This window comes from Scomber japonicus, chromosome 2, assembly GCF_027409825.1.
Source record: "Scomber japonicus isolate fScoJap1 chromosome 2, fScoJap1.pri, whole genome shotgun sequence".
Taxonomy (NCBI): Eukaryota; Metazoa; Chordata; class Actinopteri; order Scombriformes; family Scombridae; genus Scomber; species Scomber japonicus.
The window spans coordinates 33,047,024-33,068,113 of record NC_070579.1 but is presented as its reverse complement, the minus strand read 5'-3'; positions in this window follow the sequence as shown (position 1 = coordinate 33,068,113).

Below are 21,090 nucleotides of genomic sequence, written 5' to 3'. Positions count from 1 at the left end.
AGAATGGGGGTGAGAGGACAACAGAGGTTGGATTTTGGCATAAACAGAATTACATAACGGTCTATTTAGACTTTAATTCAATCTAAATGCAACGTGTCTGCAACAAGATGTTTTTTCATCATCCTAATCTGGAATGGCATCACTCGTACTAATCAAAGTAGTGTTAGAAACAGTCTGCAGTGTCTGGGATTATTGCTAATCTTTTCTCACGTGAAAACAACTCACTTTTTTTCCTCCACTTTTCCTTCCTTCTGTCTTCTGCCCCCCCCCCCACCCGAACCCTTCCTACCTACCGTTCGCCCTCCTCCAACCTCCAAGAGCCCATCACCTCCTGTTACGAGCCTGTGTAAATTGAATGCTGTGAATCAGGGCCGGCTGTTACCGCGTGTGACTGGAGGGGAAGCGGAGGAGAGAAAGGAGAGAAGGGGACTGCATGTCCCTGCAGCTTTATGGGCTGGTGTCTCACCAAGATATATCACCGCCTGGCCAGATAATACCATCATGTACATAACTATCCTGTGTGTGTGTGTGTGTGTGTGTGTGTGTGTGTGTGTGTGTGTGTGTGTGTGTGTGTGTGTGTGTGTGTGTGTGTGTGTGTGTGTTATGTACTTAACTACCGTGTGACCTGCCGCTCAGCTCCTAATAAGGGGCATCTGGTGCTGTTTTACAGGATGGAGGAGCAGAGAAGGAAAAGAAATGGGAGGAAAAAGCTTTGAAAAAGGGCACACCGCTCTACGACAAGGGCTTTTATTTTTGTGGATTTGGTGGGGGGGGTGGAGGAGAGGGAGAAAAAAAATTTACATTGGGGGGGATTGTATTCAAGGGTAGGGAAATGGGTAAAATGGAAATACAAAAGGGGTAAAAATTTGAGTGAAAGCGTGTGTGACAGAAAATGAGAGCTTGGGGGGTGAATTAGGAGAGAAAATGAGATATAGAAAGAGATGAGCGCACAAACAAGAGTGAGAGAGTGAGATGGAGAGCCAGAGAGCCCAGATGAGGGAGTTGAGATGATGGGCTGGCAGTTTCCAAGCACCAGGCTGTTTTTCAGGGCTGTCAAGCACATTGTGAGGCATTGTTTGAAATGCCCAGGCTGATGGCTGACATATTCCCCATGAATCTAGCATGCCAGGCCGCTGTCCACTACACTACACTCAGACACACACACACACACACACACACACACACACACACACACACACACACACACACACATACGCTGGGGCTGATGTGCCACGCGCCTGTATGTGTGTGTGCGTGTTGGTCAGTGAAGGGTAATTGGCTGACCTTGGCCCATCAGGGTGGCTGGGATGAGGAAGGGTGAGGGGGAAAGGGGAGGAGGTGGAGGAGGGCAGTTGTAAATTTTGTCCCACATCAGTGTATTTCTGTCAGTGGCACTCTGCTCTGGCAGTTAACTATTACCTCTAGAAATTGTGGGAGCATACACACACACACACACACACACACACACACACACACACACACACACACAAACTAAACTGCCTCCACATACATATGGATGCACGATAGCATACAAATGTGCAGAAATGTATGCACACACACAAACACACACACATACACACACCACACACACAGGTGCAGGGGTACACTTACTGTACAGCCACAAATCCATAACTCTCTGCAGTGCAATCAGTGATCAGCGAGTTCAAGTTTAATCTCTTCCCCAGCAGTGATGAGAAGCATCTCACACTGAGTCACAACTAATCCCACAGCTGTACACATGTGTAGAAGTAAGAACCTTTGGTCATTTCTCCTTCCCCCCCGCCCCCCCGTTCTCTCTCCTCTCCCACAGGCCGGCCCCTTCTTTCTTGCATCTCTGTTTCACTTTATTGGCTCATGTTCTTTAATCTGCCCCTTATTATCTTTCCCTCCACCTTGGCTTCCCCCCCTCTTTCTTCCTTCCCCCTTTCCACCACTTATTTCCAGTCCGTTCTTTACCGTTGCCTAGCCGAGGATCCATCCCTCCTGCTTGCCTCCATCATCCATCTCTCCTCGCATGCAATTTTGACTTTCTCCCTCGGACTTCTATCTCATTCTTTTCGTTCTCCTTTCTCTCTGCGCCTGCCTTTGTATGTTTGTACCCCCCGTCTGTTTTACTCCAATTTCCCATCCATTCTCCTGGAATGGCCCCTCTGCTGTTTTGTTGTTGTTGGGTTTTTTTTTTTCTTTCTTTGCTTGCTTCCTATCTTCACCCCAGCCCCCCTCCTTATTTCACCCGTGGCCATTGGGGGACAGCTGTTGGAGACAGACCTGCAGAAATAACTGTGTTACTCCTCTAATCGATACAGCCAGGCACCAGTGGCTACTGCCTAGTCCTGTCCAGGGTGTGTGTGTGTGTGTGTGTGTGTGTGTGTGTGTGTGAGTGAGTGTGAGTGAGTGTGTGTGCGTGCGTGCGTGTATCCATGTGTGTGAGTCCCTGTGTGTGATTGTGACCGTGTGTACTTCTGTGCCAGAGGCAGAAACGGCAGATAAACCCAAAGAGATATCTGCCTCCGCCATCAGTGGAGAGGGACAGGATTTAATACAGGTATATCCCTTCCTCACGTAACTCCATCCCTTCCATCTCTCCTGCCATCCACCCTTCTCTCTAACACCCTCTCTCATTGTAATCTGAGTAAAAGGAGAAAGGGGAGTTCATAAAGTGGGATTTTTTTTTAGCTTGCATAAAAATGAGCAGGGCTGAGAGGAGATGTGATAATGAAACACTCCCTTCCTCTGTTTATCCTGGACTCTCACACACACAAAAAAGCACATGCAGGCACACAAGCCAACACACACTTGAATGCCAACACACACACACACACACACACACACACACACACACACACACACACACACACACACACACACACACACACACACACACACACACACACACACACACACACACACACACACACACACACGCGTGAGGACAACTGATGACAACATGTTGGTATTGACACCAGCAGCGCTGTCAGCAGGTGTGTGATGAACCACGAGAATCTGTTTTCAGAGCGGTGAGCTGTAGAAAAAGGGGAAGCAGGTCACCACAATACTAGAAATATATGTGGATAGTCTTTTTTTTTTCATGATTAAAACTCCATCAGCTGTCTATGTGCAGTGTGTGTGTACGCTTGTTTAATTTGAATGCACTTGCAGACAACACACATGAACATATATCCCTCTGAAGCACTATAGAGGCGCTCAAAGAGGCTTAAAGTGACAAATACTAATTTTCTCTGCTTTCCAAGACCCATTTAGCTCAATGGGCAAAGAGTTGGTCCATCTGTCTATAACTCCTCTTAAGTCGGTTCTCCCTTCTCCTCCCTGGCTCTATCCCGCTGTCCATTTCTTCTCTCTGGCTAATGAGGATGTTGTCTACCAGGAGCCATGTTTTCTCGTCTTAGTTTCTTCCAACAACGATGGCTGAAATTTACTATTTTTCCAAAGTGCTGCTTAACGGTGGATGGCGGCTGATAGGAGGATGGGGAGAAGGGGGCGGATTGGCTCGCGTCGTAGGAGCGGTTGAGATTTCACTTGTTGAGTTCGATTGAGGGGAAGAGGAAAAAAAAGCAAAGAGAGAGTTGTGATTGGGAAAATATTTGAACAGTGGACAAATTTAAAAAAGAAGCATGGGTGGATGGTGAAGTTGGCGATAACTGTGATGATAATTGTAATATTAATTAGGCTACGAGACAAGTACAAGTTATAATATGAGAAGCAAACAGAAGAGGGAAAAAATAGGGAGACAGACAGAGTGAGAGTGGATTAAAGAGAAAAGTATTATAGTGGAAAAAAATAGAAACTAAGAAGGCACTTTGGGCTAATGGCCTACTGCCTTGACTGGCAAAGAATATTCAGTAATCTGTTGGTTTTATGGGATTAACTGTTCAATAGCACTTCTTCGGCTTTTACAGCTCGACACAGGTTCTATTTATAAAGCAGCTTTAGAGGAGAGGAGTACGCGATCAAGGATCACATCAGCATTTCTAATCATTTTTTTTTTAAAAGACAGGAAAACTCTTTAAGTGACAGGGGTTCTGGCTCTGAAGGTCTCTCACATACACACACACACACACACACACACACACACATGCACATGTATTATTATCAACGCAATTATGCTTGAAGCTGGGCTTAAAATGAGAAAAATGTCACAGTATTTAACCCTTTTATTCATCAATTTCATTCATCGTTCTTCAGCACAGCGGCCAAGACTTCTCGATATGTAAGTGCACACGTAACAGCATGCATGACAGCTTACAAACATACCTTAATAGGATACAATAGGTCATATTACAAATAGACTGGTGCAATCACCCTTTAACCCATACTCTGTTCGTTCACAAACAGCTGCCGTTTTAAAATAAAGGCTAAAACCAAAGGCTGCATGTGTCTGTAAATCCACAGCAGCTAAGATTAGCGCCAATGAAACACAAACAAGCCACCTGAAGTAACACAGCATGCACATATAGGGCTGAACTACACATGTTTAGATTTTCACATAAGCTCAATCGATATAAGTTCTCAATTAAATCAAGTAAGCAGTGGAGTGTCACAGCTATGGGTCCTGCAGTCAGCATGTTGTAGTTTCCCATCAGCTGCATGTTTTCCAACAAGACTTTATCTGAAATGTGTGTTTCTAGGTGTGTGTGTGTGAGAGAGTGTTTTTAGTGTGTGTTCGCTCTACCCTACTGTAAGCTGTTGCCATGGTGACAGTATTAAACATGTGAGTTTGTCTACCTCCAGAATTACATTTCGCCCAACCTAATGTCTTGTTTTCCAGCTTTTTGTGAACCCATGATAGTGTGTGTGAGAGAGAGCGAGAGAGAGAGGGAGTACAAAAGAAAGAGAGGATTATTATTAATAAATGGATGTTCTCACAGCACTTTTAGTGATCTACGCCAATTATTGTCGCACCTTCACACAGAAACACCTCATTATATATAGCATGAATAATCAGTTGAATTCTATTATTGCAGAGTTTCGTCACATGGCAAACGTTGGAAAAACTTGGTGAAAGAAAAGAGAGAGAAGAAATAAAGTATGGTCAAAAAGAAATAATAATAATAATTTCAGAAGCACACCTCATAAATTCTGCCTGTGTGTCTGTGGTGGAGAGAGAGGCCTCATATTTTGGTGCCACACAAGCCTGTGTGTGTGTGTGTGTGTGGAAGTGGATGTGATGCAGCTGCCTCTGTGAGGAAAGGCTTTACTGCCATCTGCTGGTGACAGAAGGAAGCACTTATTAAGGATGCAACACATTGCTCCCAGATAATCAAATACAAATGGGATATGTATTGACCTATCGGAAGGCATCGACGCATGCATGCATACTCAGCCGCTGAGAAGATGACACACACACACACACACACACACACACACACACACACACAATAAAGGCTCTCTATGGGGAAAAAAATCAGTAATGAATTAAAATATAATTTTGACCCTTTAGAAATTTGCTTTCTATTTCCTTTTAAGCAGATAATATTACCCTCTTAATGAAGAACAGATTCCCTCACCTAGTTAAATGATTATCTATCTTCTGGAAACTATACATTAGGGTGTGGATATAAGTCTTCACACACACACACACACACACACACACACACACACACACACACACACACACACACAGTATTATTGCATACTGTCAGCATGCAAAAATCAATTTTTAATTTTGTTTGGGAAAAATGAAGCACAGTGAGCTATGTAAAATCATTGGTGTGCTGTGTGCATCCGTACAGATGAATACACACACACGCTGAGGAACAGACAGACACGCACACACACACAAAAGCACACCATGTCCCTGTGTAACAAATACACGGCTGTTCATTGATCCCGTCCTATTTGGTATTCATTATTGGCACCCTTTACTGACCTGACCACCTCACTCTCAGTCCATTTGGCTGTTTGTAACCTGTTGGAGGCTATTATTTCCTCCCCGCTCCGAGGATGACCAGAAACACTGTTCATTACAGCCAGGATGCTATTAGACTTGCAAATGTTCGCCTTGCCTTACTCCCTGTTTCTCTGTGTCTCTTGCTCTCTCTCTCTCTGTCTTCTTCTGGAAAAGTGCAGTCATTAATGGAGCCCTTCTTAACCCTGCAATTTGCCTTCTTATCCACACGAGAAAAAAAAAAAAAACTAGCACCATGGCTGGATGAGATCTATCCTGAAGCGGCTCTCACTCTTATTTGTTGGCATGTTGTGGTTAACACATCCTCCTCATCACTTGATTTTTTTATTTTTTTTTTAGGAGCAGGGCATTTTGGTGTTCAAGCTAATAACAGATAAAGCTGCTGCAGCCTTCGACTTTGCCTGGTGGTCAAAACTTCACATTCATGAAGGAAGAATCAGTGGGTGTATTTGCACTCTGATGTTTTCATTATAAGCACAGCGAGACAAAACACTGGAAACTAGCCTGGATGCAAAGTAAGTTGTAGTTACATTTAAATATATGAAGTCTAAAAACACCTTTAAATCAGCCTTTAAAATAGTGAATATGTGTAATGTAAAGCCATGAGCTCAGTGTCCTCAGTGGTAGCTGGCCTTAGATACAGCCTAACAAGATTAACTCCAAAAAAGAAAAGAAGCTACGGAAACGAGAGAAAAAAAGAGAGACAGAGAAAGAAACTGGCTAACAGAAAATGGTTGATGGAGGAATACTGAATACACTCTCACATTCACATTTTTAAAAAAATTTAATATTCTAATATTGTGACTGAACAGACTCAAACATGTTAATTTGATTTTTTTTTCAATTTTCTTTTCTATTTATTTATTTTAATCCATAATTTTCATTTTTATTCTTACCAATTTCCAAAGAAATGAAGAATGTTAATAACATCTCTACACTTTTTTAACCCTCACCTATTGTTCAGGGTCAAATATGACCCACATTTTACAAAAATGGAAATAAAATGCATATTTTTTAAGACTTTTTGTGTAGCTGATACACATTTTATATATACACATGTACAAATTTGACCTACAAGTATTTTCAGCATTCAAACATGTTTCAGTTTGTATTCATCATATTCTATAAAATGTTCACCTGGACCATAAAATAGTGATTTTCCATAAGATTAATCAAATATTTATTGAATTTATGAATGTGAATTGGTGTAGAGACTAATTAAAAGTCAGAATATGAACAGTATGCATGGGTTAAAACTTTGTGTCCATAAGTTCTTCATAAGCCTTACATTAACATTAACCTGAGTGTATGGAGGTTAGTATAACAAAGAACATGTGTCATTGGGGGGGGGGGGCACATTGTCTCCAGCCTCCTGGTTCCCTCATCATTGTGTTGAAAGATACAATATATCCACACAGTCCCATATGATAGGCTGTCTATATAAGATTAAGAATCAAGAAATTAGATGATCACCTTAATCATGTCATTATTATCATCATTATTAAATTATGTTATTACTTGCTCATTTCTATTATGATTTTCTCTTCTGAAAAACCCAACAACTTTCCTCTCCATTCAGGAGGGGAATGAACAGCTTATGAGTGTGACATGAAGGTAAAAGGAGATCTAAACATCGACTGCTGCTAAGGTGCAAAGTTTGCAGTCATGCCAGTTCTGTATTGGCTTGTGCTGGTAAATAAAGAGCTGATCCACAAGACGCAGCCCTTAATATATATATATATATGTCCACTCAGTGTTAGGTTTCCTTGTCAAACCTAACTTACGATCACCGGTGACTGAAAGAAACAAGAACACAGATTTGACCTGTCAGAGTGCTGCTTCTCTGCACGCTGCTGCCACAGTCTGCGTGAGAGGGGTGAGACGTGCTGAAATCCAAGAGGACCTGTGAGTTGAGCTGCTGCTCAGTGCTAAGTAGAGCCAGTTGAACCTGGCAAGGATGCTGCTCAGACATCTCCCTTTGGACATAAAGCAGGTGAGGGCTGACTGGAAGGAGACCCAAAAAGCATGAAATGATCACATCTCTCTGGTGGCCTGCAAGTGATGTGTGACCTCACAGGTGCAGCTGCATGAAGTTAGCAGAAAAAGGACATGTGACTTGTTTTGCTCGCCCCTTTTCAACCTGGATAAGAGGCAAAAAAAATGGATGGATGCAACAGGTTGGTGGTCAAAAACTCTTAATGCGATGGTAAAAGAGACTGGTTGGAAGTTCATGTCCACTTGTCCACAACAAGGGACTTTGGTTCAAGTATCCTTGAGAATAACAGAAAAAAGAATTCCTTTGTGCCTTTTTCTGTTTGTGGCTGTGTGAAAACCAACATTGTACCATTTTTACCAGAGTCAAAATCACCACAGTCTCACACACAGAAAATAATATGAAGAAAAAACAATGTCATCACACAGGAGAAGAAGCTATGTACATTAAAATACTGACAGGATCAATAACACGACCCTTTTAACCCAAACCATCAAAGTCCACATGGTTCTCACTATATTGGCCAATACACTTGAATGTCAAGTTGACTTTTTGATTTGAGGTGAACAATGGCAGTAAACACCTGGCAAAGGTCGAGGCTTTAGTGTGAACAGGGTTTCTTTGTGTGCAGTACTCACAGTGCCTTCAGCTGCACTAATCAATTCATTTTGATATGAAAATGGTTGCTCAAAGTGACACACTATGAGAACTATCACCTGGCTCTAGCTCCCTTCAACTCTATGGAGCATTTTAGCATCTTTTAGCTCATTGTTTTGGTTTGTGGACCCTGAACACTGTTCTCATCATCGCTGACTCCACCAGCAAAAAGCAGCTGTTTTCAGTGAAAAAAACCAACTCATGTAAAGTAGTGATCCAGAACTGAATGGTACACAAACTGAGCTACTGGCTAATGAGGAAGCTGGTTGAGGCCAAAACAGAGCTAAAAAGAGAGTGGAATTATTAGAAATATTTGAGAAAAAACTCCAGATGACTGCTAATGTGTCTGTGGCTGCTGAGTGTGTAAATAGCAGCTGCTTTAAATCAACAAGTTTATGAGACTAGTCTTTTTGTTTGGTTTTTCCAGATTAATGTTAATCATTTCTCTTTTAATAATGTATAGTTATCTTTCATTTATAATCATAGCTAATAACCAAATGTGTTCCTACCAAATCACACATTTGCCTTAACAACTTTAAAAGGATGATGATATGCCAGTGCTTTGTTTTAGCTTGTTCCATTGTTCCACAGCTTGAGCTTGAGTAAATAAATATAATAGGTGTGCTGATCGCTCGGATAAAGAGTTTTTGGACTCGAGTGAGCATACAGCTACACACTCTATCAAATATGTAAAGTTACTGGGTTCTTTTTAAAGGTTTAATTGAAAGTCATGACCTAGAACCCAGTCTGAATTAATATACCGGTCCAGTTCAGTTAAGCAAATCATTACCGGACCATTAACCATCAACCCAACACATTGTTTCAGGTGGAATATGTGCTTGTGATTGTGTTTCAAATAAAAGTAGACTGAAAAAGTTTTGGATGTGTGTTTATACATGAATAGTTACTGGTGCATTCAAATAAAGCATGATACTATATACACCGGTGTGACTTTTACACTGGTTTTTATGGTATATAAATTCATTATAGGTTTCTAAAGTCTTCATGTTCATGGTTCATAGTAGCTGACAGATAAATGTAGTGCAGTTGAAAAAAACCACAATATTTCCTAATGTAGTATCAAGTATCACAACATGAAAAAAGGAAACATGTATGATATTATATAGAAGGAATGCTGCAACATAATCTTAAGCCTGCATGACTTCTCAGAATATTACACAAGTCATTACATATAGGCTCCTCATTCTGCAAATACATTTATATGACAAACCCATGCACACAAACATGCACACACGCAGCCATTAGTACATACCAAAGTCATTAAGATCGCTGAGGCTCGGGGCCACAATTAAGACCATTGTGGCTCTTGTAATCATTCTCAAAATGCTACCATCTGATTGGACCAGACACGTCCGGTCCCGCGGCCAGATTCTTCTCATAAAGAGGGCCGAGACCTCCGCTCAGTTATTATCGCTGAAAGCACCTACCGTATAGGCGTGTGTGTGCGTGAGTGTGCCGCAGTGTGACGATTGATACATGAAGGGGGAACACTGGGAAAAACTTGATGTGTCTCACAATAACCTGAGGACGTGCACCGTTCCAGAACAAATCATTTCTGAACTAACTAGCTTCACATCAAAACAGAGGACATTCAACGACAGGAGGAGCTGCGGTGGTGGTGTGGAGCCACAGAGAGGTCTCACATTAGGAATCAGCACTTGGATAACAGCTACATCTGAATAATTAACCTGAATATCCACTTATTAAACTTACCGGCATGCAAAATACAAAATTACTAATAATGAAAGTCTGGCGGGAGAGAGGGGGGAAAAAAAGTGCTTTCCTGAATCAAACCTATTGATTTTTCACAAATGGTTTCATCCCCTGCAGTCCATGACCACACCAAAGTAGAGGTGTAATTTCCTAATAAGCACACGCTATTAGATGAAATTACACAGATTTTCAAAAGATCTCCCCCCATCAGCATCACTACCACCAACCGCACCGCACCCACCCACCCCCAATAAAAGTGCTGTCTGGTCATTTTGGTCGCATTACCTGCCTGCTCTCGTATAATAATGTAATTATCCGGTGACCAGCATAATAATCTTGCCAAAATTACGTCGCGACCTCTCGTCTGGCAGTTTTTGCTTTTTTCACAGCTCGTCACTTCCCACGAGGTAATGGGGTGGGGAAAGACTGAACCCGAATGATCTATGTCTGATGAACCGGTAAAGTGCAAGCGTGCGCATAATGGACGCAAACATGCTCAAGGACAGCACGGAGACGAAGCACAGAAAAGAAAAAGAGAAAAAAACCCACTAATGTGCAGTTTAATATAACAGCAATGAGGAAGTAACTCCTCAAAAAAAAGTAGTGCTTAAATCTCCTCTCCTTTTCTTAATATAAAAATCCCTCTTTAATTGCAACACAGTCATCCAAAAACCTGATAGCGTTGCTCCGGAGAAAGAGACTAATATGTTATTAAAGAAAAGAAGACAAAAGAGAAAGTGATATGGAACGAGGGAATAATGAAACAGAATGGAAAACCTTCCCCGATGGCACGTCTAGAATATCTGCGCCCTCGACCGCAAAGCACTCCATCTTGTCTGTAATTCTACACCACGGGTCTGTATATCAGTGTGAAGCACGGTCAGTGGCATTTGTTTGGATAGGAGGCCTCAGCGGGAGGTTGCTGAGTCAGCATCTCGCTTTGATATATTTATTGACTCGTCTTCCGCTTTGATCTGCCTGTTCCTCACTTTTGCACTTGTTGTAATGCATTATAAAAGACTGTGTCAGATAAACGTCTAAAAAAAAAAAAAACATGTTAATGTGTGTGTAAGAAGAATGACTGATGATCTTATGTAGGGCGCATTTAATTATTGACATATTCAGTCAGTTGTTTTTCAAAAGGCACAACGTTCTAACTATTAGATAACAAATGGGAATGACAAGAAACAATGTAGAAAGAGTTGAATGGGCTCAGATGTGATGAAGTGTTATCTGATGTATCTTATCCTACTGTGCTGAAGAGGTCAGCTGTTGTACAACATGAATGAGCCACAATGCTTACTGACATTTTCCAAGTTAACTTTCAAGTCAATCATCCTGATGCTGTGAATACCAAATGTGTGTTAATGCAGTCGAAAATATTCCTCACTAAAGTCATTATCAACATCATCATGTCTATATATGGACTTATCATATGATACATGGACATGAGCTTGATCATATTTTTACTTCAATATTGCCACACAGCAGCTAAGAGGCTATTTATGTCACATTGGCTAAGCAAGTAGTGTCCTCCATATGGAATTAAAGGTAAATAACTCTGTCCCGGCCCATAATGGCAGCCTGTGTTATTACGGAAGTGTAACTCCCAATTTCCAATCCCACCCCACCCATGCCCCCTTACATTATTATGTTATGATACCATCATTACACCAGTGTTATAAAACGGTCTTCAAATGACAATAATATCATTTATCGCGATTATTTCTGTGACAATATATCGTGAATGCCTCTGTCCAGGTTTTTTCCTATTTAGTTTATATCATGTAGAACGTCATTTTTGGAACTGTGTAGTATGGACCATCTTGTCTTTTTTTAGGGATGTATTTTGTGTAGTACTGGTGCTGTGTCCTTTGTGATAGGTTCAACTTGATTGTGATGGTCGGTAATGTGACATGAATGTATTTATCACACCTGTATGCACTTTTGTAATTTTGCTGAGCCAAAGTGACAAAGCTGCTTGCTATCCAGTCACTAAAGTCAGTTCAGTGTGCTGTGGCTAATTTTCACGTTTTGCTGAAGATGTTTGTGTGACTGAGCAGTACCTGACCAGGCTATACAGCTGTGCATGGGGACTCTGTGATGATGTCAAACGACTGAAAAATGGCCATTATAATTTTCCAGAGCCATGGGTCATGTCTCCAGAGTGCTTGTTTATTGTCCGACCAACACCTCAAAACTCAAAGATATGCCATTTAGAATCATGTAAAATAGAGAAAGCAGGTAATCCTCACATTTAAAATGAATTTGGAACCAGGAAATAGTTGCTTTTTTTGCTTCATAAGTGACTTATTCATTTAAATATTACAATTGTTTTCCGCACGATCCTATAACTTTCCTTAAATGGGGAAAAAAGTAAACATTTACCTCTAAAAGGAGCAGATGGGCTTGGGTTGAGTTAAGAAACGTACCAACACATTGGTTTTGTTTTTTCCACAGAATTTCTTGACAGTAACATAAATACAGAACAGCACCAGCCTTATTCTCCAACCCTTTTTACATGATCACATTTAATCTCTGTGTACTTTTACAACATACTAAAACTAAGTAACAGCATGAAATGTGAAAAAAGGCATGTGAGACGGTGCAGGCAGAAAAAAAAAAGACAGAAAACATTAAAGAGAAACATGAGAGAGAAATATGCATCAGAATAGACAGGAGAGAAGAAAGTTGGAAGGAAATGTGCCGAGACAGAAGGAGAAAATAAGATGTTGAGAGAGGAAGAAAGAGGTTAAGAATGCTGAGTGGCGAGTAGCTCCCAGCGCCCCTGTTCTCCCGACATTCCAAGAGAGCGAGAGCGAGAGAGAGAGAGAGAGAGAGAGAGAGAGAGAGGGGGAAAGAGAGGGAAGAGAAAAGAAGAGAGGGGGAGATGACAAGACAACTAGACACCAGCATCAAAGCGGGTCAGAGGAAACCAGGCTTGGAAACTATATCAAAGCCCTCAACAAGGGGCACCAGAGGAGAAGACAAGAGCTGGAGTGGCAACAAAGATGCAGACATATGTGTGTGTGTGTGTGTGTGTGTGTGTGTGTGTACTTCAAGCAAATACACAAGTCTGTGCGTGTCTAATAATCGGGCCTCTTTGAATCTTAGCACGTCGCACGGATGCGTGTCAGTGTACATTGTGTTCAAATATGTGCATATGCGTGAGTGTGTGTGTGTGTGTGTAAAATTCTGGAGTGCTGACAGAGCAAACACATCACTTGCTCTCCACTCTCTTCAATGTACAGACGAGCCCTTGGCAGCCCGAGCTGTCCGAGCATCAGAAGGCGAGGCTACCGACACAGATGGTCCAGAGCGCAGACGCTGGAAAAACAAAACAGTTTGTGGAGCGCTCGAGTGGCGGACCGCCAACATGCCAACAAAGCCGAGACTAAGAGGTCCCCCCAACAATATGTTTAGTTAGATATGAGGATGTTAAGTGGTTTGGCGGCGAGTCTGTTGAAAGCATTCGTCCTGTCTTCTTTGAATTAAATCATTACTTTTCTGCTACATTTTTATAATATTGAATTTGATCTTTTTCTATTGCGTTACAGTAAAGGTCATAATGAAGCCTAAGTGAATGTTATACATAGCAAATTGGGAAAAGTAGATTCATTGTCTCTTTCGTTTCCCTTCTCCATGCATTGTGTGGAGTGCATTATTACTATGGTTTATTTAATAGGGATACAATATAAGAATATATACATAGACAGGCTAAAACAAGTTTCCCTTGAAGGGCTTTTGTGAAAGTAAGAGATTAAAACTAAATACAGCTATATAAGAAATACAATAGAGCACAGGATAAAAAGAAGATGGTACATGGTTCAATAAAATCCTCATAAAACTAGACATGAGTACAAGTTTGTTGCCGAATTGACCAGGATTTGGTGAGTCTCTTAAAAATGGTGTGTTAAAAAGTGTGGTAAATTTCAAGCGTTTTTGCTCCTTTCACTGAGAAAATTAGACTTTACAGTCAGTCCCCTTGAAGCTGCTCTGGTGGATCTGCTGCAGCTCATTTGTAAAGAGCAAAGTCCATTTAAACATTTCAAATATTACCTTTACTTTATGAAGGTTAAGAACATTTTCAAAAGCTTAAGATTTTGTATTTACTTGAATGTGGCAATGGTGGTACCTACCTACTCCATCTCTCAATGTTGATACGATATACAATACAACTATAATTTCACATTTAGAATTGAAAGTGAAGCAACAGTGAACATTTAGCATTCTTAAACAAAACAGTATAATAGTACCAAATGGACATAGTGCAGTTACTCAAGAAAAACTGTTTATTAATCACAACAGACCAATAACTGTCTTAAACTGCATTGAAATAAACATTTTTCTGCAACCTCTACTTTGCAACAATGCTTTAACAATATTTTGAATGTAACAACAGTGAAAAGTGTTTCGCTAAATTAAAATAAATATATAGAACCACCAAGACAGTCTGACAGTCTGTTTTTGTAATAGTAATAACTTAATTTAGAAAAGTCTGTGCTTTTCCTGAATATGTGTTTATGGTATTTTCTGAAGCCCATAAGGTTCTAAAATAAAACACGTCTGTGATATTTTCCATCTGTTATTATTTCCATTTAATATTGCATTATTATATGTGGGACCTATCTGAGGAGAGAGTTTTTGCTCCATACCAAGCTTTCCAACGGCGCCAACACCAGCAGCTACTGACCTGAGAGAGTGCAGACCATCTCCAGATGTAGCAGCGTCAATAAAATAAGTTTTTTCCCTTCTTTTATCCTCCAATTTGCTTATTAAAGTAATATAGCCAGAGGTAAGTTTTATATTAGTGTGGGCTTGTTGTATTTTAGCACTGTGAATCAAATTGGTCTAAATGGACAGGAGAAATGCAGCATATCAATGCACAAAAAAACTTTGCAACTTTTACAAGGAAGGCCCAACCCAACACATTGCGTGTCCTCCTTCCTAAACCCAAAATATTTCTATACGATAGAGGAGGTTCTCTGTTTCTCCACCAAATCATTGACTTTGTCTTTTTCCACTGACATTGTCGCCACCGCTCCATTCAAAGTATGCATGGCTGGGTGGGTAGGGCTCCCTCTACCTGCAATTTACCCTAAATTGCAGGTAGAAGGAGCCCGACCCACCACAGTATGTCTCTCAAGGACACTTTGGCAGTGGTGGGCTGGAGGAGCAGGGAATCAGACAGCCAATCTTCTCCATTAATAGACGGGTTGCTCTACCTCATGAGCCACAGCCAGTTCCAGACCACAAAATTAAACAGTAATTGAAATGTGTCACTGAAAAGTAGCATTTCCTCATTGCACAGAGTGTGAGCTTTAACTGGAAACTAAGCAGCTGATTGGTGAATGTAAGGATTGGTACTCTGTTTTAATCTGGGGGACTGTTGTTCCCTGCTCACATTCCAACGTGGATGAAATTGCTTCACCTCTACCTGTAAATGGTTGAACTGACGTGAAGCTCAGGACCTTTGAGAGCCACTGGTTGAGCAAAACACTCTTCCTCTCTCCCTCTCTCTCTGTGTCCTCCGCCTCTTTCACCTCATCTGTGTCATTCATCATATTTATGTAGTTCACCTCTGAAGTATTTTTTTTTTATAGTGTTAAATTCTAAAAATTGTATGTATTGATTAAATAAAAAATTATTAGAATTTAACTAAGCATTGAAAACTGAAATAAATATGCATAGAATCACTAAACCCCCTCCTCCAAACAGCAACTGACCAATCAGAGAAGGTGACAGAGACAAACTTGATTTTTTTCTCTCATATTCAACCTAACAAGTACAGAAGACCTCTGATGAGTGCAAATAAAGCCAGTGCATCCCAGCAGAGTATTTCAACAGCTTTTCTAAGTGCCTCTAAGTACAAACGTGTCTCTAAAGAACAACAGACCAAAGAGGAGGGCATGGCGAAATGGATTGGACGCACAGGATTAGTGGTCACAACCACTGAAGATGAGGACTTTGTTTCTAATGATGGAGACAATAGAGTATATCTAATTATTCAGGGAGAGTCGACCTAATGCTCATTGGTGTTATTTTGTTATTGTTTAAGATGGTCCTTTGTGGAAAAAGCAAAGCCATAGTTTTGTTTCTTCTATACAAGACTTGGTTTTGTTTGTTTTTGATTTTTCATAATAAACAGGTAAATAGATGTCTCCTATAAACGCTTAAATAATGCATTACACTTCACTAAACCTGGTAGAGCTAAGTCAACCAAACCTACTGTAGATTTAGTCAACTAAAACTAAACCCAAATTAAAGCAACTGAGATGTCTAAATTTTGGTCAAAAGGACTATGACTAAATAAACTACATCACAACTTTCTGTCAAAAATAACACTGTTTGGCATATTTGGCTAACCAGTTTAGGACCTAAAGTACAGTGAAAACCAATAAATAAGACACATTCTAGTTTGGGGTGGTGTCATGCTGGGAGAAATGCTTTTATATTAAAAGAGTGGTTCATTTGAATGCATCAGTAGCTATAAACACATACCTTTGTGTAAATTATTCCAAACCTTTTTCATTTTGCTTTATTTGAAACACAAGATCCAACCTCTCTGTATTCTACTAGTGGATAGGATGCACCGGTTTATAAAGATGCACCCCATTTTTAAATGAAAAAAAAAAATCAAAAGGTGCATCTTATTTACCAGCTGGAGAGGATGCTGACTTCATACCTGGGTCATGCAGCTTATTTTAGCCCAATATCATGCACCTAATCATTAAACACATGTAAGACCCCATGTATAGGGTTGTCATCTTAACACAAGATAGCAAGAAAGCAGAAAAGTCAGTCTGCTGTGTTTTCAACCAACGTTATCTTAATTGGCTACAGCTGATAAAATCTGCTAGTTTCTGCTGCCAAATTGATGGTCAAAATGTGTCATTGGAAACTGCATATGTGCCATATGAGGATGGAAAGCTTGACAGTAACAGTAACAGAAGGGCTGAGGCTTAAATTAATTCATAGTCCTGTTTTTTTTTTTAATTATGTGTAAAGGTTGAATTAATGAAAAAAAAAGATTTTGAAATTGGCTTTTGCTTCTTCTCTTTTCTTGTATTGTAATTGTCTTTTTCCACACCATGAATCATTTGTCTCTTTACAGTCTGTATTGCACGATCACTGTCATTCAACGATACACTCTGTCATTAGATGAAACCTAACTCTCAGAGAATATGGTATGGCTACTCGATACATTTAAGGCATCGACCAAAATAAATCGATACCAAGTAGTATCAAAACGTCTCCCGTCTTTGCTCACTGCCACAGCAACTACAACCCGTCTGTGGTTTAATTTAATGCTTCTGTTCACATGATGGGTAGCATTGGTATCACTTTAAGAGTACTTGGATTGGTACTAGTATCGTCATTTTTTAAACGATACCCAGCCCTAGGGAACAGCAGGTCTCATTGGGTATCTTTTGTGTGTCGGGTAGAAGTCTGGCCAATCAGAGTCACCGCCTTCTCTTATTGAAGTTGTTTTTTTTTTTATTCATATGCACAATGACAAAACAAACATTATATTTCACAGTACAAAGGCAAATAACTGTGCAGGAGAGGAGAAGAAGTTTAGTATAAAACGAGTTTAGTATAAAAAATCACCAAAAAATATCAACCAAATAAGAAGAGAGAAGAAAGAACAATACATTTGAAAAACTCAAATTGGCACATTAAAAGATGAAATAATGAAAATTAGAATGTAAAAGCCATGAATTATATTTGCAACCCACCACAAAATTCTAAGTCTAATATTCTTTTCTACTCCAGACTCCATATTCAGTACCATTAGTAGGTCCATCGCCCTCACTAGATACAGTGTATCTTCTGTGATCACACTATATACTTTCATGCACTTAGTCAAATTCCATTGTGAAATATATGCGCACATATGTTTGTGCATTGTCATCAGATATTTATGTGCATGTTGTTCCTTGAATGCTGAGATGCATATGCAGTTCAGGAAAGGTTCATTTGTAGCATTAGTATGATGGTATATCTGGATGACAGGAGTGTATACGGTGAGGTTAGGTTGAAAGAAGAGAGGACAATGGAAAGCTAGTGAGATGTATATTGGAGATGACAAAAGAGCAACAGGGAGTTAGAGGAGAGATATGAGACGGACGAGAGGCAGGTTGGGGCTGGTGGGCTTTGTTGATGGGGGGGGTGTAGGGGGGTTGTGAAAGTGAAGTAGACCATAGGTAAGTGAGGGAGAGAGAACAAATTGAATGGGAAGAAGAAAAAGTGGAAGAGATACTGAAAGAGACAGATAGGATAGTAGTAAAGACGAAGGCACTTAAGGATGAGAGTGAAAGAGAGAGAGAGGGCCAGACAGTGAAAAAGGGAGAGTAAATTGACTGCCGCGTGTCACATGGAAACAGTCCCTAATTGGCCAATCAGCCGACCCCAGATTGAGCCTGCCGTTTTCTCTGACACCGCAAGAGCACCTGGACCTCACTGACAGCCACGCACCCACGCACGCACACACACACACATTTATATGCACACACACACACACACACATCTTCAAACATAACACCTGCCACCATTACCACCTCTTCATCTTCTCACTCCATTTCTGACATATACTTTTAAGAAAGATCTCTGACAGCGGGGGAGCTGACAAAGAGGCAGAAGGAGAGAAGGATGGAGAGACAGTGAAAGGGAAAACGAGAGAATACTTCTTTTTTTTCCATTTTTTTTAGACGAGGTGGGAGTAAGTCATCAGCTTCACTCTTCAGCTGCTCCCACTGGCAAGATAACCTTTGCATGTAATATTATGAAGTAAATATAGAACATATCATATTTTAAATAATAATTTACATGGAAGCTTTCATGATATATCTGTGAGGAACTGATGTGACAGCAGAAATGTCATCTCAATTTCAGTGCAATACTGTAAGCTATTAATGTAGTCACTGGAAATTCAAAGTTATTAATATTAAATTAAATGTCAGCTTTCCCTACTATCTATCTCTCTATATATGTATACACATAAACACACACACACACACACACAAACACACACACACACACACACACACACACATACACAGTGTCAAACATGTGGGTTCAACCAGAATGGAGTACACTAAAATCTTCAACCCTTCAAGCTATTTATGATTTTTTTCCACCCTCACCTTAGCAGCAGCAGCAGAGTTAGCTATAAACACAACCCTGACATGTATTATCACCTCATGAAGTTGTTCGGGTGAGCTTTTACAAAACTAGCAGACAGGAAACAATATTAGCATTTATTACTGTGGTTTTGTTTTGTTTTGGCCTTCAACAACTCCTATAGGGAATATCTCTTTAGCTGTTAAAAGCCGTATTAAGCTTACCAAATAGTCATTAATTAAGTTTGCCGATTGATGCTCAGCAGGTAGAGTACAGTTGATGTCTTTCACTAAAGAAGCTGCCTGAATTGAACCAAACTGAAGGTTGCGGACTGTAAAACCAAAACAATGAGCTAAAAGATGCTAAAAATGTCTTTTAGCCTATTTTGGATTATCATAAGTCAACAGACACACATTTACAGTAGTGTAATGTCAGTAATCAGTTTGGCATTTGACCTGTTGTTAATATCATGGCCCAGGCTCAGTATTAGACCTAGATCACAGGCTGTTAGCTGGCAGTAGTGTACCTGTGAGTCACACATAAAAAAATCTGCCAACATTGTCAAAGTAAAAAGCCTCCACACTAATCCCAAAGTAGTCTTTACTGTCTGCTTAAGAACCCGACGCAACATGGTGTCAGAGGTGGGGTTGCTTTGAGCTGGAGACCAGAGGAAAGACAGCGTGGCGAATGAGCAAACGAGCCTCCTGTTAAAGAAAAAAATACAAGCGTGGATGACGTGCTGGGGGAGCTCAGAGGCATCCCAGCCAGGAACTGTGAAACCTCCAACGGCAACTTTCTCCATTAAACCTCCAGAAACCTTTGATTTCTCAAAGTCACGGGAGTGGAGGAAGTTTATTAGGAGATTCAAGAGTTTTCAAATTCGAGTAATTTGAACAACTCCTGCTAAGCTAACTACACTCTCTAAAATAAGTACAATCCAATTATAAGTACAGTCCATTTAAAAGTAATGAAGGAGTTGGAGAGGATGGAAAATCTAGCCATTGTCAGCTGTGTGGAGCAACTGGTGTTGTGGCATATTGGTATCTCAGAAAAACAACAAAGAAGTAGTCTGCATTTGTGTGAACATGAGACCTCTAAATAAGTCAGTGTGCCGGGTAAAGTTCATCCTTCCATCCGCAGACCAGACATTCAGAACGTTACCTGGTGCACAATATTTCAGTAAGCTGGACATGAACATGGACTTCTGGGAATTCTCTTATCTAATCATACCATTCGGTCATTATCACTTCAACTGGCTGCATTTTGGTATCTCCTTTGCTATTGAACATTTCCATAACAGGATGGTGACCGAGGTTACTGTAGGCAGGGTCACACTCAGTATGCCTAAATGTGAGTTTAGAAAAAGAGAGATAACATTTCTTGGTTACATCATCTCAGGTGCATGAGGTCAGATCCTGACAAAACAAGAGCTGTGCAGGGCAAAACATTTTTTAGTGAGCTTCCTAGTTATGGTGAAACTGTTAGGAAAGTTCATAACAAATCTGTCTGAAGAAGACAAACCACTACAAAAGGATATAGATTTGGTCACTGGTTACTAATAGTTCCAGGTCGCTGTCAGACACTGGACAGCCATATGCTCATTTGAAAAAGGAGGTTTTAGAACTGACTTGTGCCTGTTTTTAGAGATTTGGAAAAT